This window comes from Meriones unguiculatus, chromosome X (genome assembly GCF_030254825.1).
Source record: "Meriones unguiculatus strain TT.TT164.6M chromosome X, Bangor_MerUng_6.1, whole genome shotgun sequence".
Taxonomy (NCBI): Eukaryota; Metazoa; Chordata; class Mammalia; order Rodentia; family Muridae; genus Meriones; species Meriones unguiculatus.
In genome coordinates this window covers 53,302,460-53,321,924 of record NC_083369.1, presented here as the reverse complement: position 1 = coordinate 53,321,924, position 19,465 = coordinate 53,302,460, and positions in this window count along the sequence as shown.

The window sequence follows — 19,465 nt, the reverse complement described above, 5'->3', positions numbered from 1 at the left end:
TCAGAAAAGTTCCAATCACAAAATATCCAAGAAATCAAGGATGCTATGAAAAGACAAAATCTAAGAATAATAGGAATTCATGAAAAAGAAGACTCCAGACTCCAAGGTACAGAAAATATTTTCAAGAAAATCATAGAAGAAAATTTTCCCAACATAAAGAAAGAGATGTCCATAAATATACAAGAGGCCTACAGAAATCCAAATAGACTAGACCAGAAAAGAAACACATCACGTCACATCATAGTCAAAACACTAAATATACAGAACAAAGAAAACATATTAAAAGCAGCAAGGAAAAAAGGCCAAGTAACATATGAAGGTAGACCTATCAGAATCACACTGGACTTCTCATCAGAAACTATGAAAGCCAGAAGGGCCTGGGCAAGTATCATGGAGACTCTAAGAGATCACAAATGTCAACCCAGACTACTATAACCTGCAAAGCTTTCAATCAACATAGATGGAGAAAACAAAATATTCCATGACAAAACTAAATTTACACAATATCTACACAGCAAACCATCCCTACAGAAGATACTAGAAGGAAAACTCCAATCCAGTGAAAACAAATTCACCCAAGAAAACAGGGCATACAGATAATATCCCAACAAAAATGAAAAGTAAACAAGCAATGAAACAGGGTTAGATCACCGACTCCATTACAAAAGGAACTAACATGCATTGGACACTATTATCTGTCAATATCAATGGACTCAACTCACCAATAAAAAGACACAGGCTAACAGAATGGTTAAGGAAACAGGATCCAACATTCTGTTGCATCCAAGAAACACACCTATGCAACAAAGATAAACACTACCTCAGAGTAAAGGGCTGGAAAACTGTTTTTCAAGCAAATGGTTCCAGAAAACAAGCTGGAGTAGCCATCCTAATATCTAATAAAATAGACTTTCAACCCAAGTTAATCAAAAAAGATAAGGAGGGCCACTATATTCTCATCAAAGGAAAAATCCACCAAGAGGACATCACAATCTTGAATATCTATGCCCCAAATACAAGAGCACCGACATTCGTAAATGAAACATTATTAAAGCTTAAATCATACATTGATCTTAATACCTTAATAGTAGGAGACTTCAACACTCCACTCTCACCAAGACACAGATCAACTAGACAGACACCAAATAGGGAAATAAAAGCACTCACAGAATCCCTAAATCAAATGGACCTAATAGACATCTACAGATCATTTAAACCAAACTCAAAAGACTACACCTTCTTTTCAGCACTTCATGGAACCTTTTCCAAAATAGATCATATAGTGGGTCACAAAGCAAGCCTCAACAGATACAAAAGGATTGAAATAATCCCTTGTATACTATCTGACCACCAAGGACTAAAGCTAAACATCAAAAACAACAGAAACAACAAAAAGCCGACACACACTTGGAAACTGAACAACTTACTACTCAATGACAGCTGGGTTAAGGAAGAAATAAAGAAATAAATTAAAGACTTCCTAGAATTCAATGAAAAGGAAGGCACAACATACCCAAATTTATGGGACACATTGAAAGCAGTGCTCAGAGGAAAATTTATAGCACTAAGTGCCTGCAAGAAGAAATTCGTAACATCACATACAAACAACTTAATGGCCCAACTGAAAACCCTAGAAAAAAAAAAGAAGCAGATACACCCAAGAAGAGCAGACGGCTGGAAATAATCAAACTAAGGGCTGGAATCAATCAACTAGAAACAAATAAAACTATCCAAAGAATCAATGAAACAAAAAGCTGGTTCTTTGAGAAAATCAACAAGGTAGACAAACCCTTAGCCAAACTAACTAAAAAGCAGAGAGAAACTATCCAGATCAGCAAAATCAGAAATGAAAATGGGGACATAACCACAGACACTGAGGAAATCCAAACAATTATTAGGTCATACTACAAAAGCCTATATGCCACAAAATTTGAAAATCTAAATGAAATGGTTCTTTGAGGATATCAACAAGATTGACAAACCCTTAGCCAAGCTAACTAAAAGGCAGAGAGACACCACCAAAACCAACAAAATCAGAAATGAAAAGGGGGACATAACTACAGATACTGAGGAAATCCAATCATTAGGACTTACTTCAAAAGTCTATATGCCACAAAATTTGAAAATCTAAATGAAATGGACAATTTTCTTGATCAATTTGACTTACAAAAGCTGAATCAGGACCAGGTAAATCAATTAAATAGTCCTATATCCCCCAAAGAAATAGAAGATGTCATCAAAAGTCCCCCTTCCAAAAAAAAGCATAGGACCAGATGGATTCAGCGCAAAATTCTACCAGACCTTCAGAGAATAGCTAACTCCAGTTCTCTTCAAACTATTCTACAAAATAGAAACAGAAGAAACATTACCAAACTCATTCTATGAAGCCACAGTCACCTTGGTACCTAAAAGTCACAAGGACTCAACAAAGAAAGAGAATTTCAGGCCAATCTCGCTTATGAACACTGATGCAAAAATACTTAACAAAATACTTGCAAACCGAATCCAAGAACATATCAAATATATTATCCACTATGACCAAGTATGCTTCATCCCAGGTATGCAGGGGTGGTTCAATATATGGAAATCCATCAATGTGATCCACCATATTAACTAAGTGAAAGAAAACACACACACACACACACACACACACACACACACACATGATAATCTCCCTACATGCTGAAAAATCTTTTGACAAAATCCAACATCCATTCATGTTTAAAGTTTTGGAGAGATCAGGGATACAAGGCACATATCTAAACATAGTAAAGGCAATATACAGCAAGCCTATATTCAACATCAAACTGAACAGAGAGAAACTTAAAGCAATCCCACTAAAATCAGGGACAAGACAAGGCTGCCCACTCTCTCCATATCTCTTCAACATAGTGCTGGAAGTCCTTGCTAGAGCAATAAGACAGTTGAAGGAGATCAAGGGGATACAGTTTGGAAAGGATGAAGTCAAATTATCACTATTTGCAGATGATATGATAGTATAAATGACTGACCCCAAAAACTCTACTAGGGAACTTCTACAGCTGATAAACACCTTCAGCAAAGTGGCCGGATACAAAATTAACTAAAAAAAATCAGTAGCCCTCCTGTATACAAAAGACAAAAGGGCTGAGAAAGAAATTAGAGAAACAATACCCTTCACAAGAGCCACAAATGACATAAAGTACCTTGGTGTAACCTTAACCAAGCAAGTCAAAGATTTGTATGAAAAAAATTTCAAGTCTCTGAGGAAAGAATTAGAAGAAGATATCAGAAGATGGAAAGATATCACATGCTCATGGCTTGGCAGGATTAATATAGTGAAAATGGCCTTCTCACCAAAAGCAGTCTACAGATTTAATGCAATTCCCATCAAATTGCCAACACAATTCTTTACAGACCTGGAATGAAAACTTCTCAACCTCGTATGGAATAACAAGAAACCCAGAATTGACAAAACAATCCTCTAAAATAAAAGATCTTCTGGAGGAATCTCCATCCCTGATCTGAAGCTGTAGTATAGAGCAACCGTTATAAAAACTGCATGGTACTGGCATAGAAACAGAATGGTGGATCAAAGGAACTGAACAGAAGACCCAGAAATCAACCCACACACTTATAGACACCTGATTTTTGACAAAGATGCCAAAACAATACAATGGAAAAAAAGATAACATCTTCAATAAATGGTGCTGGTCCAACTGGATGTCTACATGTAGTAAAATGAAAATAGATCCATACTTATCACCCTGCACAAAACTGAAGTCCAAGTGGATCAAAGACCTCAACATAAAACCAGACACATTAAATCGGCTAGAAAAAAAAGAGTGGGAAATACCCTAGAACTCATTGGTACAGGAGAAAACTTCCTGAACAGAACACCAACTGCACAGGTTATAAGAGCAACAATAAATAAATGGACTTCATGAAAATGAAAAGCTTCTGTAAAGCAAAGGACACCGTCATCAAAACAAAGCGACCACCTACAAATTGGGAAAGAATCATCACCAACCCTTTGTCTGACAGAGGACTCATATCAAGTATATATAAAGAACTAAAGAAGCTGAAATACAGCAAACCAAGTAATCCACTTAAAAAATGGGGAACAGAGCTAAACAGAGAATTCTCTGTAGAGGAATATAGAATGGCAGAGAAGCACTTAAAGAAATGCTCAACCTCATTAGTCATTAGGGAAATGCAAATCAAAACAACCCTGATATTTCACCTTACACCCATCAGAAAGGCCAAGATTAAAATCTCAAGTTACAACACGTGCTGGAGAGGTTGTGGTTAAAGAGGAACCCTTCTCCACTGCTGGTGGTAATGTAAACTTGTACAACAACTCTGGAAATCAATCTAGTGCTTTCTCAGAGAACTAGGAATAGTGCTTCCTCAAGATGCAGCCATACCACTCCTAGGCATATATCCAAAAGAGACTCCAGTACACAAAAAGGACATTTGCTAAACCATGTTTGTAGCAGCTTTATTTGTAATAGCCAGAAGCTGGAAACAGCCCAGATGCCCCTCAACTGAAGAATGGATGCAGAAACTGTGATACATGTATACAATGGAGTTTTACTTAGCAATGAAAAATAAGGAAATCATGAAATTTGCAGGTAAATGGTGGGACCTGGAAAGTATCATCCTGAGTGAGTTGTCCCAGAAGCAAAAATACACACATGGTATATACTCACTCATATAAACATACAACATAGACTAAACCCACTAAATCTGTACATCTAAACAAACTAAGCAAAAGAGAGGACCCTAACTAAAATGTTCATTCCCCATCCTGAAAGGCCAAGAGGATGGACATCAGAAGAAGAAGAAAACAGGAAACAACCTTGGAACCTGCCACATAGGTCCTCAGAAAGCCTCTGCCGTGCAGACTGTCAAAGCAGATACTAAGCCTGATCTGAGCCTGAGCCTGAGCTAACTGACGGGCAGAGTGAATAGAATTTTATGTGAGAACTGGGAAATAGTAAGAGATGGAGAGGACAGGAATTCCACAACAAAACAGAACAAGAAAATTTGAACACAGGGAACTTCCCAGAGACTCATACTCCAACCAAGGACTATTCATGGAGTAACCTAGAACCCTGACAATGCAGCCTCTTCTGATGAGAACTAATAGCCTAAGATCAGAAAGAAGGAGAGGAGGAGCTCCCATCAGTGGACTTGGGGAGGGTCATGCATGCAGACAGGGGGGGATGGTGAGACTGGGAGGGGAGGAGGGAGGGGTTTATGGGGGGATACAAAATGATTAAAGTGTAATTAATAAAAGTAAAAAAAATAAAAATAAATGTTCAATCTCATTAGCCATTAGGGAAATGCAAATCAAAACGACCCTGAGATTTCACCTTATACCCATCGGAATGGCCAAGATGAAAAACTCAATTGACAACACATGCTGGAGAGCTTGTGGAGAAAGGGGAACCCTCCTGCATTGCTGGTGGGAATGTAAACTGGTACAACCACTTTGGAAGTCAATCTGGCACTTTCTCAGACAATTACCAATAGTGCTTCCTCAAGACCCAGCTATACCACTGCTAGGTATATACCCAAAATTTGATCAAGTACACAACAAGGACATTTGCTCAACCATGTTTGTAGCAGCTTTATTTGTAATAGCTAGAACCTGGAAAAAAACTCAGATGTCCATCAAAGGAGGAATGGATACAGAAATTGTGGTATTTTTACACAATGGAATACTACTCAGCAATCAAAAATGAGGAAATCATGAAATTTGCAGGCAAATAGTGGGATCTAGAAAAGATCATTCTGAATGAAGTGTCCCAGAAGGAGAAAGACAAACATGGTGTATATTTGCTTATATAGACCTACAAGATATGATAAACATAATGAAATCTATACACCTTAAGAAGATAAACAAGAAAGCATACATGGGGTAAGATGATCAATTTTCACTTAGAAAGACAAATGGGATGTGCATTGGATGTATGACAGGAGTCTAATGCAGAAGGCACCTGAAAGACTCTACCTAACTTTGGTTCAAAACAGATACTAAGCCTCCTAACCAAACCTTTGGCAGAAGAGGAGTTAGTATGACATGGAAAGGACAGGAGCTCCACAAGGACCAAATATATCTGGGCACAGGGGTCTATTTTAATTCCTACTTATGTAATATATATAATTATTTGTTGCTACAAATTACAAGTGGGATTTATCTTATAAGATTGAGCTAATAGTCTCATTGTTTTCAAAAAACATTTTCTTAATTCTAGGATATTTACATATTCATTTGGATTTTATGTGTAGTTTTCTTGACTACAGAGAATGAAATATTTGCTTTTTTCTAGTTAAATGTGCATCTTACTAACTCGAGAAGAACACCCATTATAATGTTAGTTGGAAGATGTTAATATCCACGAAAATGTTAATATCCACGAAAGTCTTCTTGCATTTTATGTTGTGTGTGTGTGTATGTAGTCGTATGTGTGTTGTCAAGTTCATTTGTATGCACATGTGAACGCTGGCATAAGTGTGTGTGTGTGCATGTGTTTGTATTTGCATATGAAGATCAGAGATCAATGTTAGGTGTCTTAAGTGTTTTCTATTTAATATATATATATAATTTTATTAATAAGGGAGGATATATGCTCTAATTTCATAATGCATACCTGTTACCTGTTATCACTGTAAATGCTTATAAAAGCATTCAATAAGGAAATCTTAACTTAAAATAGAGTGCATAAGTAGTAATAAATTCAGCATAGAAATATTTTAAAATATTTTAAACACACACACATCAACAGTTGTGATCAAAGAATCCCTTTTCAATGCTGTGTAATAATATCTCTGGTACAAAAAATTCTGTACCTGAAATTTTCTCCAAAAGTGAAAATTACATTGAAGAAATAGCTCTTAGAACTTGATTGCTTCCTTTCATAGTCTTTCAGTTTGAATTTTGTGGTTCTGAGGCCCACTATAAATATTCTCAGCCACACTGCAACTTTGTTACCTGCAACCTTTTAGTCCATGTTTGTATTTTATTTACATGCAAGCATTTTGGTGTTCATACTATCAGTGAAACCTGTTCTCAAAGAAATATATGGACATTCTCATACCACAATCAGGTTTATATTGCTAGGTACTTAAGAGAAACCCTGGCCAGAAGTATAATATTTAAATATCCATGAGAAGGTTTGATCAAGATGGAAGAAAAATAGAAGCTTCTTGAGGATTTTTTTTTCGTTCTCAAATGCATGTTGCAATTAATTTCTTTTTTTTTTTTTTTCAATGCAGTTTATTCAGGAACCTTGGACAATCTTCTGACCCTGGGGAAAGCCAGCCCACAGTTTAAATAGCCTCTGGGTAGCCAACCCTAGCATGCCACCTGGGCAATGCAGATAGGTCCACATACATGGAAGCAAGCCAGATCCTCAGCCTTAGCCAAATGTGGAGTTGTTCGTGACAGAGAGCACTCACCATCTGGAAGGTGGAAGGCAGAAACCAGCTCCATCTTTAAGGCACAGCATTACACAGTTCTCTACAGTTCCCCCTTTTTGTTTTAGACGCATCAGGCAAGAGTAGAGGTGTGATCTCTGATATGAGAAATAAATTGGGACTTTGTACTGATGTTCATTTAGGGGTCATCCACCCAAAGAGCATAAGACCCGTCTGATACCTTTTTCTCAGAGGCGGGACGTCGGGCATCAACCCGCATGCAATCAGACATGCTCTTCTCTGGGTCCAAAGCGACTGACCCTGAGTGCAGTGCTTAGCCTCGCATCCTGAGCATAACATTTTAGCTTTTTATGGTAGCCAACCATGCTTGGGGAGACTGTCCTCCTTCAATGGCTGTAAAGGCCTGAATGGTCATGGCTGCATTACGCTGTTGTGAGACTCTAATCTTGCATATATACCACAGGCAAACCAAGGAGACCAACACCAGAAGGCCAGCTAACGCTCCCATGCCCGCCCATTCCTTCAGATGATTCATGGCTGCAGCAATCCATGATGATAATCCTGTGGCTAGTCCTTCGTCCACTCTGGTAGAATTTACCGTGACAATGGCCACTCTCAGCTGCTCCATTGTAGTATCGAATTCTCCAGTACAATTACCTAAAATATAGCTAGACAATTGTTTAGACAGATTTGCAGCACAGGGAAAATTCTCATGTTGTATGCTAGTGACTCAAAGTCCATCATACTTTCATTGACAGCCAAGTAGAGCGATTTGCCATAGGGTATCAATTTGCTCCTGCACGAGGTCAATCCTCTGATTAAACACCATCAAGCCTTCTTTTAGTTGAGCATTAATTTCTTTTTGTACATCTAAGGCATGAGCTACATTGGCTAAAAGGCTATTCAGGGTCTGAGCAGTCTGCACAGTATGACTCCTGGCTAATGCCGCAGTGGTAGCTCCAACAGCCGCCAATGAGATGGCAGTAACAATGGAGGCTGTAATTCCAAGATCCCTTTTCTGTCTGAAGAGAGTCATAGCGTGAGGGGCATCAACGGGCACAGGCACCCAGCGAGGCATGCGAGTAACCAGCTAGTAAATATACTAGCATTCCAGCATTGGGCAAAAAAGCATGTATCATTACCACAATTACTTGGCTCTATCTGGCTAATAATGAATAGAAATGGGGGATATAAACTAACAGGTGTGGGCTTATAGGAAAGATTATGAGAAGCCTTTACCCCCTCGTTGGAACATCCTGCATCAGTTCTAGAACTAGCAGTGGTGGTGTCCGAGGTCTGAGTAGGTTCAGGAGACCATTGCCCCCAGGGGCAAGACGTGCTCCATGTAAATTGAATAACTCCATGTTTTCCTCCAATTTTGAAAGTCATTTAAGGTTCTTAAATTATTTTTTTCCCTTTTTTAATTTTTCATCAATTACACTTTATTCATTCTGCATCCCCCCATAAGCCCCTCCCTCCTCCCCTACCAATCCCACCCTCCCTCCTCCCTCTGCATGCATGCCACTCCCCAAGTCCACTGATAGGGGAGGTTCTCCTCCCCTTTCTGATCTTAGTCTATCAGTTCACATCAAAAGTGGCTGCATTGTCCTCTACTATGGCCTGGTAAGGCTGCTCCCCTCAGGAGGAGGTGACTAAAGAGCAGGCCAGTCAGTTCATTTCAGAGGCAGTCCCTCTTCACAGTACTATGTAACCCAATTGGACTCTGAACTGCCCTGGGCTACATCTTTGCAGGGCTTCTGGGTTATGTCTATGAATAGTCCTTGGTTGGAGTATGAATCTCTGGGAAGTACCCTGTGTTCAAATTTTCTTGTTCCTTTGCTCTCCTTGTTCCCTGTCCTCTCCAGCTCTTACTATTTCCCAGTTCTTACATAAAATTCCATTCACTCTGCCCAACAGTTGCCCATTAGGCTCAGCATCTGCTTTGATAGTCTGTAGGGCTGAGGCTTTCAAAGGCCCTCTGTGGTAGGTTCCTAGGTTGTTTCCTGTTTTCTTCTTCTGATGACCATCCTCTTTGCTTTTCCGGATGGGGATTGGACATTTTAGTTAGGGTCCTCTCTCTTGATTAGTTTCTTTAGATGCACAGGTTTTAGTGGGTTTGTCCTATGTTGTATGTCTATATGAGTGAGTATATACCATGTGTGTCTTTTTGTTTCTGCGACAACTCACTCAGGATGATACTTTCCAGATCCCACCATTTACCTACAAATTTCATGATTTCTTTATTTTTCATTGCTGAGTAATATTCCATTGTGTAGATGGAATACAATTTCTGCACCCATTCTTCAGTTGAGGGGCATCTGGGTTGTTTCCAGCTTCTGGCTATTACAAATAAAGCTGCTACAAACATTGTTGAGCAAATTTCCTTTTTGTATGCTTGAGCCTCTTTTGGATATATGCCTATGAGTTGTATGGCTGGATCTTGGGGAAGCACTATTTCTAGTTGTCTGAGAAAAAGCCAGATTGATTTCCAGAGTGGTTGTACAAGTTTACATTCCCACCAGCAGTGAAGAAGTGTTCCTCTTTCTCAACAACCTCTACAGCATGTGTTGTCACTTTAGTTTTTGATCTTGTCTATTCTCATGGGTGTAAGGTGAAATCTCAGGGTTGTTTTGATTTGCATTTCCCTATTGGCTAGTGAGGTTGCGCATTTCTCTAAGTGTTTCTCTGCCCTTTGGTATTCCTCTACTGAGAATTTTTTGTTTAGCTCTCTTCACCCTTTTTTAAGTGGCTTACTTGGTTTGCTGCTTTTCAGCTTCTTTAGTTCTTTATATATACTTGATATGAGTCCTCTGTCAGATAAAGGGTTGGTGAAGATTCTTTCCCAATCTGTAGGTGTTCACTTTGTTTTGATGATGGTGTCCTTTGCTTTGCAGAAGCTTTTCAGTTTCATGAGGTCCCATTTATTGATTGTTGCTCTTAGAGCCTGTGCTGTTGGTGTTCTGTTCAGGAAGTTTTCCCCTGTACCAATGAGTTCTAGGGTATTCCCCACTTTTTTTTCAAGCTGATTTAATGTGTCTGGTTTTATGTTGAGGTCTTTGATCCACTTGGACTTCAGTTTTGTGCAGGGTGGTAAGTATGGATTTATTTTCGTTTTTGTACATGTAGACATCCAGTTGGACCAGCACCATTTGTTGAAGATGCTATCTTTTTTATATTGTATGGTTTTGGTGTCTTTGTCAAATATCAGGTGTCCATAAGTGTGTGGGTTTATATCTGTCTGAGTCCTCTGTTCAGTTCCATTGATCCACCAATCTGTTTCTATGCCAGTACCATGCAGTTTTTAAAACTGTTGCTCTATAGCTTAAGATCAGGGATGGAGATACCTCCAGAAGATCTTTTATTGTAGAGGAATGTTTTAGCAATTCTGGGTTTCTTGTTATTCCATATGAAGTTGAGAATTTTTCTTTCCAGGTCTGTAAAGAATTGTGTTGGTAATTTGATGGGCATTGCATTGAATCTGTAGATTGCTTTTCGTAAGATGGCCATTTTTACTATGTTAATCCTGCCTAGCCATGAGCATGGGAGATCTTCCCATCTTCTCATATCTTCTTCTATTTCTTTCTTCAGAGATTTGAAATTTTTTTCATACAAGTCTTTGACTTCCTTGGTTAGGGTTACTCTGAGGTACCTTATGTCATTTGTGGCTATTGTGAAGGGTGTTGTTTCCCTAATTTCTTTCTCAGCCCTTTTGTCTTTTGTATACAGGAGGGCTACTGATTTTTTTGAGTTAATTTTTTATCCGGCCACTTTGCTGAAGCTGTTTATCAGCTATAGGAGTTCCCTGGTAGAGTTTTTGGGGTCACTCACGTATACTATCATATCATCTGCAAATAGTGATAATTTGACTTCTTCCTTTACATTTTGTATCCCCTTGATCTCCTTCAACTGTCTTATTGCTGATGCAAGGACTTCCAGAACTATGTTGAAGAGATATGGAGAAAGTGGGCAGCCTTGTCTTGTCCCTGATTTCAGTGGGATTGCTTTAAGTTTCTCTCCGTTCAGTTTGATGTTGGCTATAGGTTTGCTGTATATTGCCTTTACTATGTTTAGACATGTGCCTTGTATCCCTGATCTCTCCAATACTTTGAACATGAATAGATGTTGGATTTTGTCAAAGGCTTTTTCAGCATCTAGGGAGATAATCATGTGGTTTTTTTCTTTCACTTAGTTAATATGGTGGATCACATTGATGGATTTCCGTATATTGAACCACCCCTGCATACCTGAGATGTAGCCTACTTGGTCATGGTGGATGATATCTTTGATGTGTTCTTGTATTCGGTTTGCGTGTATTTTGTTGAGTATTTTTACATCAATGTTCATAAGGGAGATTGGCCTGAAGTTTTCTTTTTTGGTTGGGTCTTTGTGAGGTTTAGTTACCAAGGTGACTGTGGCTTCATAGAATGAGTTTGGTAATGTTGCTTCTGTTTTGATTTTGTGGAATACTTTGAAGAGAATTGGAGTTTGCTCTTTTTTGAATGTCTGGTAGAATTCTGCGCTGAAACCAGCAGGTCCTGGGCTTTTTTTGGATGGGAGACTTTCGATGACTGCTTCTATTTCCTTGGGGGATATAGGACTATTTAATTGATTCACCTGGTCCTGATTTAGCTTTGGTAAGTGGAATCGATCAAGAAAATTGTCCATTTTATTTAAATTTTCAAATTTTGTTCCATATAGACTTTTGAAGTAAGTCCTAATGATTGCTTGGATTTCCTCAGTTTCTGTAGTTATGTCCCCTTTTTCATTTCTGATTTTGTTCATTTGGATGGTGTCTCGCTGCCTTTTAGTTAGCTTGGCTAAGGGATTGTCTATCTTGTTGATTTTCTCAAAGAACCAGCTCTTGGTTTCATTGATTCTTTGAATTGTTTTATATGTTTCTAATTGATTGATTTCAGCCCTGAGTTTGATTATTTCCAGCTATCTGCTCCTTCTTGGTGTTTCTTTTTTTCTAGGTCTGTTTCTTCTTTTTCTAGGGTTTTTACGTGAGCCATTAAGTTGCTTAAATGCGCTGTCTCAAATTTCTTCTTGAAGGCACTTAGTGTTATGAACTTTCCTCTTAGCACTGCTTTCATTGTGTCCCACAAGTTTTGGTATGTTGTGTCTTCATTTTCATTGAGTTCTAGGAAGACTTTAATTTCTTTCTTTATTTCTTCCCTGACCCAGCTGTCATTTAGTAACAAGTTGTTCAGTTTCCATGTGTGTGTAGGCTTTTTGTTATTTCTGTTATTGTTGAGGTCCAGCTTTATTCCGTGGTGATCAGACAAGATACAAGGGATTATTTCAATCTTCTTGTATCTGTTGAGGCTTGCTTTGTGACCAACTATATGGTCTATTTTGGTGAAGGTTCCATGAGGTGCTGAGAAGAAGGTAAATTCTTTTGTGTTTGGGTGTAAAGTTCTGTAAATGTCTGTGAGGTCCATTTGATTCATGATCTCTGTCAGAGATATTGTTTCTTCATTTAATTTCTGTTTTGTTTACCTGTCCTTTGTTGAGAGTGGGGTGTTGAAGTCTCCCACTATTAATGTCTGGGGATATATATGTGTTTTAAATTTTATCAATTTTTCTTTTAGAAACATGGGTGCTCTTGTATATGGGGCATAGATGTTCAGGATTGTGATGACTTCCTGATGGTATTTTTCCTTCATGAATATGAAGTGTCCTTCCCCATCTTTTTTTATTAATTTTGGTTGAAAGTCGATTTTATCAGATATTAGAAGGGCTACTCCTACTTGTTTCCTGGGTCCATTTTCTTGGAATGTTGTCTTCCAACCCTTTACCCTCAGGTAATGTCTATCTTTGTGCCTTAGGTGTGTTTCTTGTATGCAACAGATTGCTGGGTTTTGTTTACATATCCATTCTGTTAATCTGTGTCTTTTTACTGTAGAGTTGAGTCCATTGATGTTGAGAGAGACTCATGACCAGTGGCTGTTAGATCCTTTGTTTTTGATGTTGGCTGTGGTTGTAAGGTTGTGTGCTTGGTTTTTCTTTCTTTTACTGTAGTAAGGTTAATTATTTCCTGTTTTTTCTTGACAGAAGCTAATGTTCTTGGGTTGTATTTTACCTTCCAGTGTCTTCTGTAGTGCTGGATTTTTGTGTAGGTATTGTTGAAATTTGTTTTTATCATTGAATATCTTGTTTTCTCTGTCTAAGAGGACTGAGAGTTTTGCAGGGTATAGTCACCTGGCCTGACATCTGTTTTCTCTTAGGGTCTGCATGATATCCATCCAGGCCCTTCTAGCTTTCATAGTCTCTTTTGAAAAGTCAAGTGTGATTCTTTTGGGTTTGCCATTATATGTTACTTGGCCTTTTTCCCATGCAGCTTTTAGTATTTTTTCTTTGTTCTGTATACTTACTGTTTGGATTATTATTTGGCGGGAGGATTTTATTTTCTGGTCAAATTTGTTGGGTGTTCTGTAGGCCTCATGTATTCTAATTGGCTTCTTCTTTAACTTGGGGAAATTTTCTTCAATGATTTTGTTGAAAATATTTTCTGGGCCTTGGAGCAGGGAATCTTCTTTTTCCTCTATACCTATTATTCTTAGGTTTTGTCTTTTCATATTGTCTTGGATTTCTTGGACGGTTTGTGTCAGGAATTTTTTGGATTTAACATTTTCTTTGACAGATACATGGATTTCTTCCATTGTATCTTCTACATCTGAGATTTTCTTCCATCTCTTGTAGTCTGTTGGTTATGCTTACCTCTGAAGTTCCTGTTTTCTTTTCTAAATTATTCCTCTCCATTATTTCCTCCATTTGTGTTTTCTTTATTTTTTCCAGTTCTATCTTCAGATCTTGATTAGTTTTGTTTACTTCCTTCACTTGTCTGATTGTATTTTCCTCTTTTTCTTTTAGTTCTTTCAACTCTGTTTCTTTTATTTCTTTCAGTGATTTAATCTTCTCTGAAGGCTGCAAACTCTTTGGCTGCATCTTCCTGTATTTCTTCACAGATGGCCACAATCTGCTTGTCTTTAACTTCCTCCATTTCTTTAAGGAGAGCCATGATCTGTTTGGTTTTATCTTCCTCTAATTCTTTCCGTATTTTATTTGTTTCCTCTATTATCTTCTTCATCAGCATAGATGTAAGGTCATCTTCTTGATTTTCTATTATGCTGTGTTGTCCAGGGCTGTTCGCCCCTGGATAGCTGGGTTCTGGAGATGCCATATTGCTCTGTGTTTTGTTGGTTGTGCTTTTATGCTGACCTCTACCCATTAGGCTGTTTTATGTGCTGTTAGTTTCTGTGCTTCCTGGACTCCTGAGGTAGGGAGAATACCCTTGGTTGGAAGATGATTTTTCCTGAAGGAGTCCTTCTCTGCTTTTTGGTTATGGTCACTGTACGGCCAGTGTTTCTCAGGACTTGCCACTGCTCACCTCATGTGTATAGCCCTGAGTAGTAATGTCGTCTTTGTTAGGCAGGGGAGGCCCTCTTCTAACCCATAGAAGTTCTCAAGACAGCTGCCCCACTGCTGGGTTTCTTGTTATAAATTTAGTGAGCTGCTGTTGTTGTTACAGTTTTCCAGGTACAATCCTCTTGAAGATCCTGCTGTTTCCCTACCTGTGGGGTTTTCTCCCAACAGGGAAACTCAGTCTGTTATCCTGGGGCACACAGTTCTGTCCGGGAAAGTGAGAGGAGCGCCCAGCAATTCTCTGGGCCAGAGGCTGAGTGCTCTGCTCTGGGCCTGGAGAATGTGCACCTAGTTTGAGTTGGTGCCTGTGGGTGCTGCTCTGGTCTGGAGGCTGGATGCCTCAGTCTGGTCCAGAAGCTGTGTGTCCCTGTCTGGTATGTCGGTTGTGGGCACTGCTCTGGTTCAGACACTGTGGGTGCAGTCCTCTTGAAGGGCCAGGAATTCCCACAGTTTTGTCAGTCTAGGTAGGGATAACTGGTTGATCCTTGACACAGTATCTGAGGGCTTCTGTAATGGCTCTCTGGCTTTTGTAGGTCTGAAGATGCAGCTGTGTGCCCCCGTGCCCTAGGGGTACTCAATAATGGTCGCTGAGCACAGCGCTCCTGCCTGCATTAGAAAGCTATAGCCTAGAGTCTGTGTGAATCCTGAAAGATTTTTGGTGATGGGTGTACTGAGCGTTAGACCTGATGATCCCCCTGCTGTGGGGTTTCTGCCTGCCAGGGACACCCAGTCTTTGCTTTGGGGACCAGAATTCTGTCTGGGGTGGCGAGTTGTACCCACAGGCACAGACACCTGCCTGTGGCTTTGCCTTTTTGGCCTTTGGGAGCCTGGGTGTCTGCCTAAACTGGGTAATTTTCCCGAGACCTTTTCGGGGTGGTGGTATCAGCTGAGTGCTCTGAGATCAGACCAGCCATTTCCCTCCCTGTGGGTTTGCACCTGAAAGTGAGACTGAGTCTCTGGTGACCTGGGGCCCACAGTTCTATCTGAGGCGGTGAATCAGGCAGGGCTCTGTGCAGGTGCCTGGGTCCCCGGCTCTGGCTCCAGGCTGGCTCCTGGGGTCAAGCAGAACCTGAGTCTTTTCCAGGGGATGTCTGGGTGACCTAAGGTCGGTCCCAATCGATTCCTGCTCAGTGTGGTTATCTCTAGACTGGAAAATCCAGTCTGTGATGTTGTGGGTCCACAGTTCAGTCTGGGACAGTGACCAGATCACGCTCGTGTGTAGCTTTGGCAACCAAGTGCCTGGCGGAACTGGGATTGCTTCCAAAGTTTAGACAGGTGAGTTAAAGCTGATTGAATCCCCCACTGTGGGGTATCCTCTCACCTGGGAGACATAATCCCTTGTGTTTTATGGCCGTGAGTTCTGATTGCTGTTCACTGTGCCATTCCTGCTGCGCTGCTGCTCAGAATGAGAGTCCTCTTGGCGCTGCCATCTTGCCCTGCCTCCCCTGAACATTTAATTAAGTGTGTCTCTGCCATTCAATATTCCTCTATCAAGAATTTTGTTTAGCTTTGTTCCCCATTTTTTAAGTGGATTGCTTGGTTTGTTGCTTTTCAGCTTCTTTAGTTCTTTATATATACTGGATATTAGCCCTCTGTCAGAGAAAAGGTTGGTGAAGATTCTTTCCCAATCTGTCAGCATTTGTTTTGTTTTGATGATGGTGTCCTTTGCTTTACAGAAGCTTTTCAGTTTCGTGAGGTCCCATTTATTGATTGTTGCTCTTAGAGCCTGTGCTGTTGGTGTTCTGTTCAGGAAGTTGTCTCCTGTGCCAATGAGTTCTAGGCTGTTACCTACTTTTTCTTTTAACCGATTTAATGTGTCTGGTTTTATGTTGAGGTCTTTGATCCAGTTGGACTTTACTTTTGTTCAGGGTGATAAATATGGATCTATTTGCATTTTTCTGCATTTAGACATCCAGTTGGACAAGCACCAGTTGTTGAAGATGCTGTCTTTTTTCCAATGAATGGTTTTGCCTTCTTTGTCAAAAATCAAGTATTCATGGATGTGGGTTAATTTCTGGGTCTTCTATTTAGTTCCATTGATCCTCCTTTCTGTTTCTATGCCAACAACATGCAATTTTTATTACTATTGTTCTGTAGTACAGCATGAGATTGGGGATGGAGATGCCTCCAGGTGATCTGTTGGTGTACAGGATCGTTTTGTAGATTCTGGGTTTTTGTTTCTCCACATGAAGCTGAGAATCTTTTTTTTCTAGGTCTGTAAAGAATTGAGTTGGTATTTTGATGGGAATTGTGTTGAAACTGTAGATTGCTTTTGCCAGGATGGCCATTTTCACAATGTTAATCCTCCCAATTCATGAGCACGGGAGATCTTTCCATCTTCTGAGAACTTCCTCCATTTCTTTCTTCAGAGACTTGAAGTTTTTCTCAAACAGGTCTTTCACTTGCTTGGTTAGTGTCACCCCAAGGTACTTTATGTTATTAGTGGCTACTATAAAGGGTGCTCTTTCCCTAATTTCTTTCTTGGCCCTTTTGTCTTTGGTATACAGGAGGGCTTCTGATTTTTCTGAGTTGATTTTGTATCCTGCCACTTTGCTGAAGGTGTTTATCAGCTGAAGGAGTTCTCTGGTTGAATTTTTGGGGTCACTCTTGTATACTGTCCTATCATCTGCGAATAGTAACACTTTGAACTCTTCCTTTCCAATTTGTATCCCCTTGATCTCCTTTAGTTGTCTTATTGCTCTGGCTAGGACTTCAAGTACTATGTTGAAGAGATATGGTTAGAGTGGGCAGCCTTGTCTTGTCCCTGATTTCAGTGGGATTGATTTAAATTTCTCACCATTGAGTTTGATGTTGACTATAGGCTTGCTGTATATTGCCTTTACTATGTTTAGGTATATGCCTTTTATCCCTGCTCTCACTAAGTCTTTAAACATGAATGGGTGTTGGACTTTATCAAATGCTTTTTCATCATCTAAGGAGATGATCATGTGGTTTTTCTCCTTCAGTTTGTTTATGTTGTGGATAACATTGATGGATTTCCATATGTTGAACCACCCTTAGATTCCTGGGATGAAGCCTACTTGGTCATATTGGATGATATCTTTGATGTGTTCTTGGATTCTGTTTGCAAGTATTTCGTTGAGTATTTTTGCATCAATGTTCATAAGAGAGATAGGTCTGAGTTCTCTTTTTTTGTTGGGTCTTTGTGTGGTTTAGGTATCAAGTTGACTGTGGCTTCATAGAATGAGTTTAGTAAGGTTCCATCTCTTTCTATTTTGAGGAATAGTTTGGAGAGAATTGCAGTTAGCACTTCTTTGAAGGAAGGTCTGGTAAAATTATGGACTGCATCCATCTGGCCCAGGGCCTTTTTTTTTGGAAGGGAGACTGTTGATGACTGCTTCTATTTCCTATAGGACTCTTCAATCTTTCTACCTGATATTGACTTAATTTTGGTAACTGGAATCTATCAAGAAAATTGTCCATTTCTTTTAGATTTTTGAATTTTGTGGCATATAAGCTTTTGTAGTATGACGTAATGATTTTTTGGATTTCTTCGGTGTCTGTAGTTATGTCCCCCTTTTTATTTCTGATTTTGCTGATTTAGATAGTTTCTCTCTTCCTTTTAGTTAGCTTGGCTAATGGTTTGTCTGTGTTGTTAATTTTTTTCAAAGAACCAGCTCTTGGTTTCATTGATTCTTTGAATAGTTTTATTTCTTTCTAAATGATTGATTTCAGCCCTGAGTTTGATTATTTCCAGCAGACTGATCCTCTTGGGTGTATTTGCTTCTTTTTTTCTCTAGGGCTTTCAGTTGGGCCATTAAGTTGTCTGTATGAGATGTGACAAATTTCTTCTTGAAGGCACTTACTGCTATGAATTTTCCTCTGAGCACTGTTTTCCTTGTGTCCCATAAATTAGGGTATGTTGTACATTCATTTTCATTGAATTCTAGGAAGTCTTTTATTTCTTTCTTTATTTCTTCCTTAACCCATCTATAATTGACAAGCAAGTTGTTAAGTTTCCATGTGCTTGTAGGCTTTTTTCTATTTCCATTGTTGTTGAGGTCCAGCTTTAGTCCATGGAGGTCAGATAGAATACAGGGAATTATTTTAATCATCTTGTATCTGTTGAGGCTTGTTTTGTGACCAACTATATGGTCTATTTCGGAGAAGGTTCCATGAGGTGCTGAAAAGAAGGTATACTCTTTTGAGTTTGGGTGGAAAGTTCTGTAGACATCTATTAGGTCCATTTGATTTAGGACCTCTGTAAGTGCCATTATTTCCTTAATAAGCTTCTGTCTAGATGATCTGTCCTTCGGTGAAATTGGGATGTTGAATTCTCCCACTATCAAGGTGTTGGGATAAATGCGTTATTTAAGTTTTAGTAATGTTTCATTTATGAATGTAGGTGCTCTTGAATTTGGGGCATAGATGTTCAGAATTGTGATGTTCTCTTGGTGGATTTTTCCTTTGATGAGAATGTGTTGTCCCTCCTCATCTTTTTTTTTTTATTAATTTTGGTTGAAAGTCTGTTTTATTAGATATTAGTATAGCTACCCCAGCTTTTTTTCTGGGTCTGTTTGCTTGAAAGACATTTTTCCGGCCCTTAAGTCTGAGGTAGTGTTTATCTTTGTTGCAGAGGTGCGTTTCTTGGATG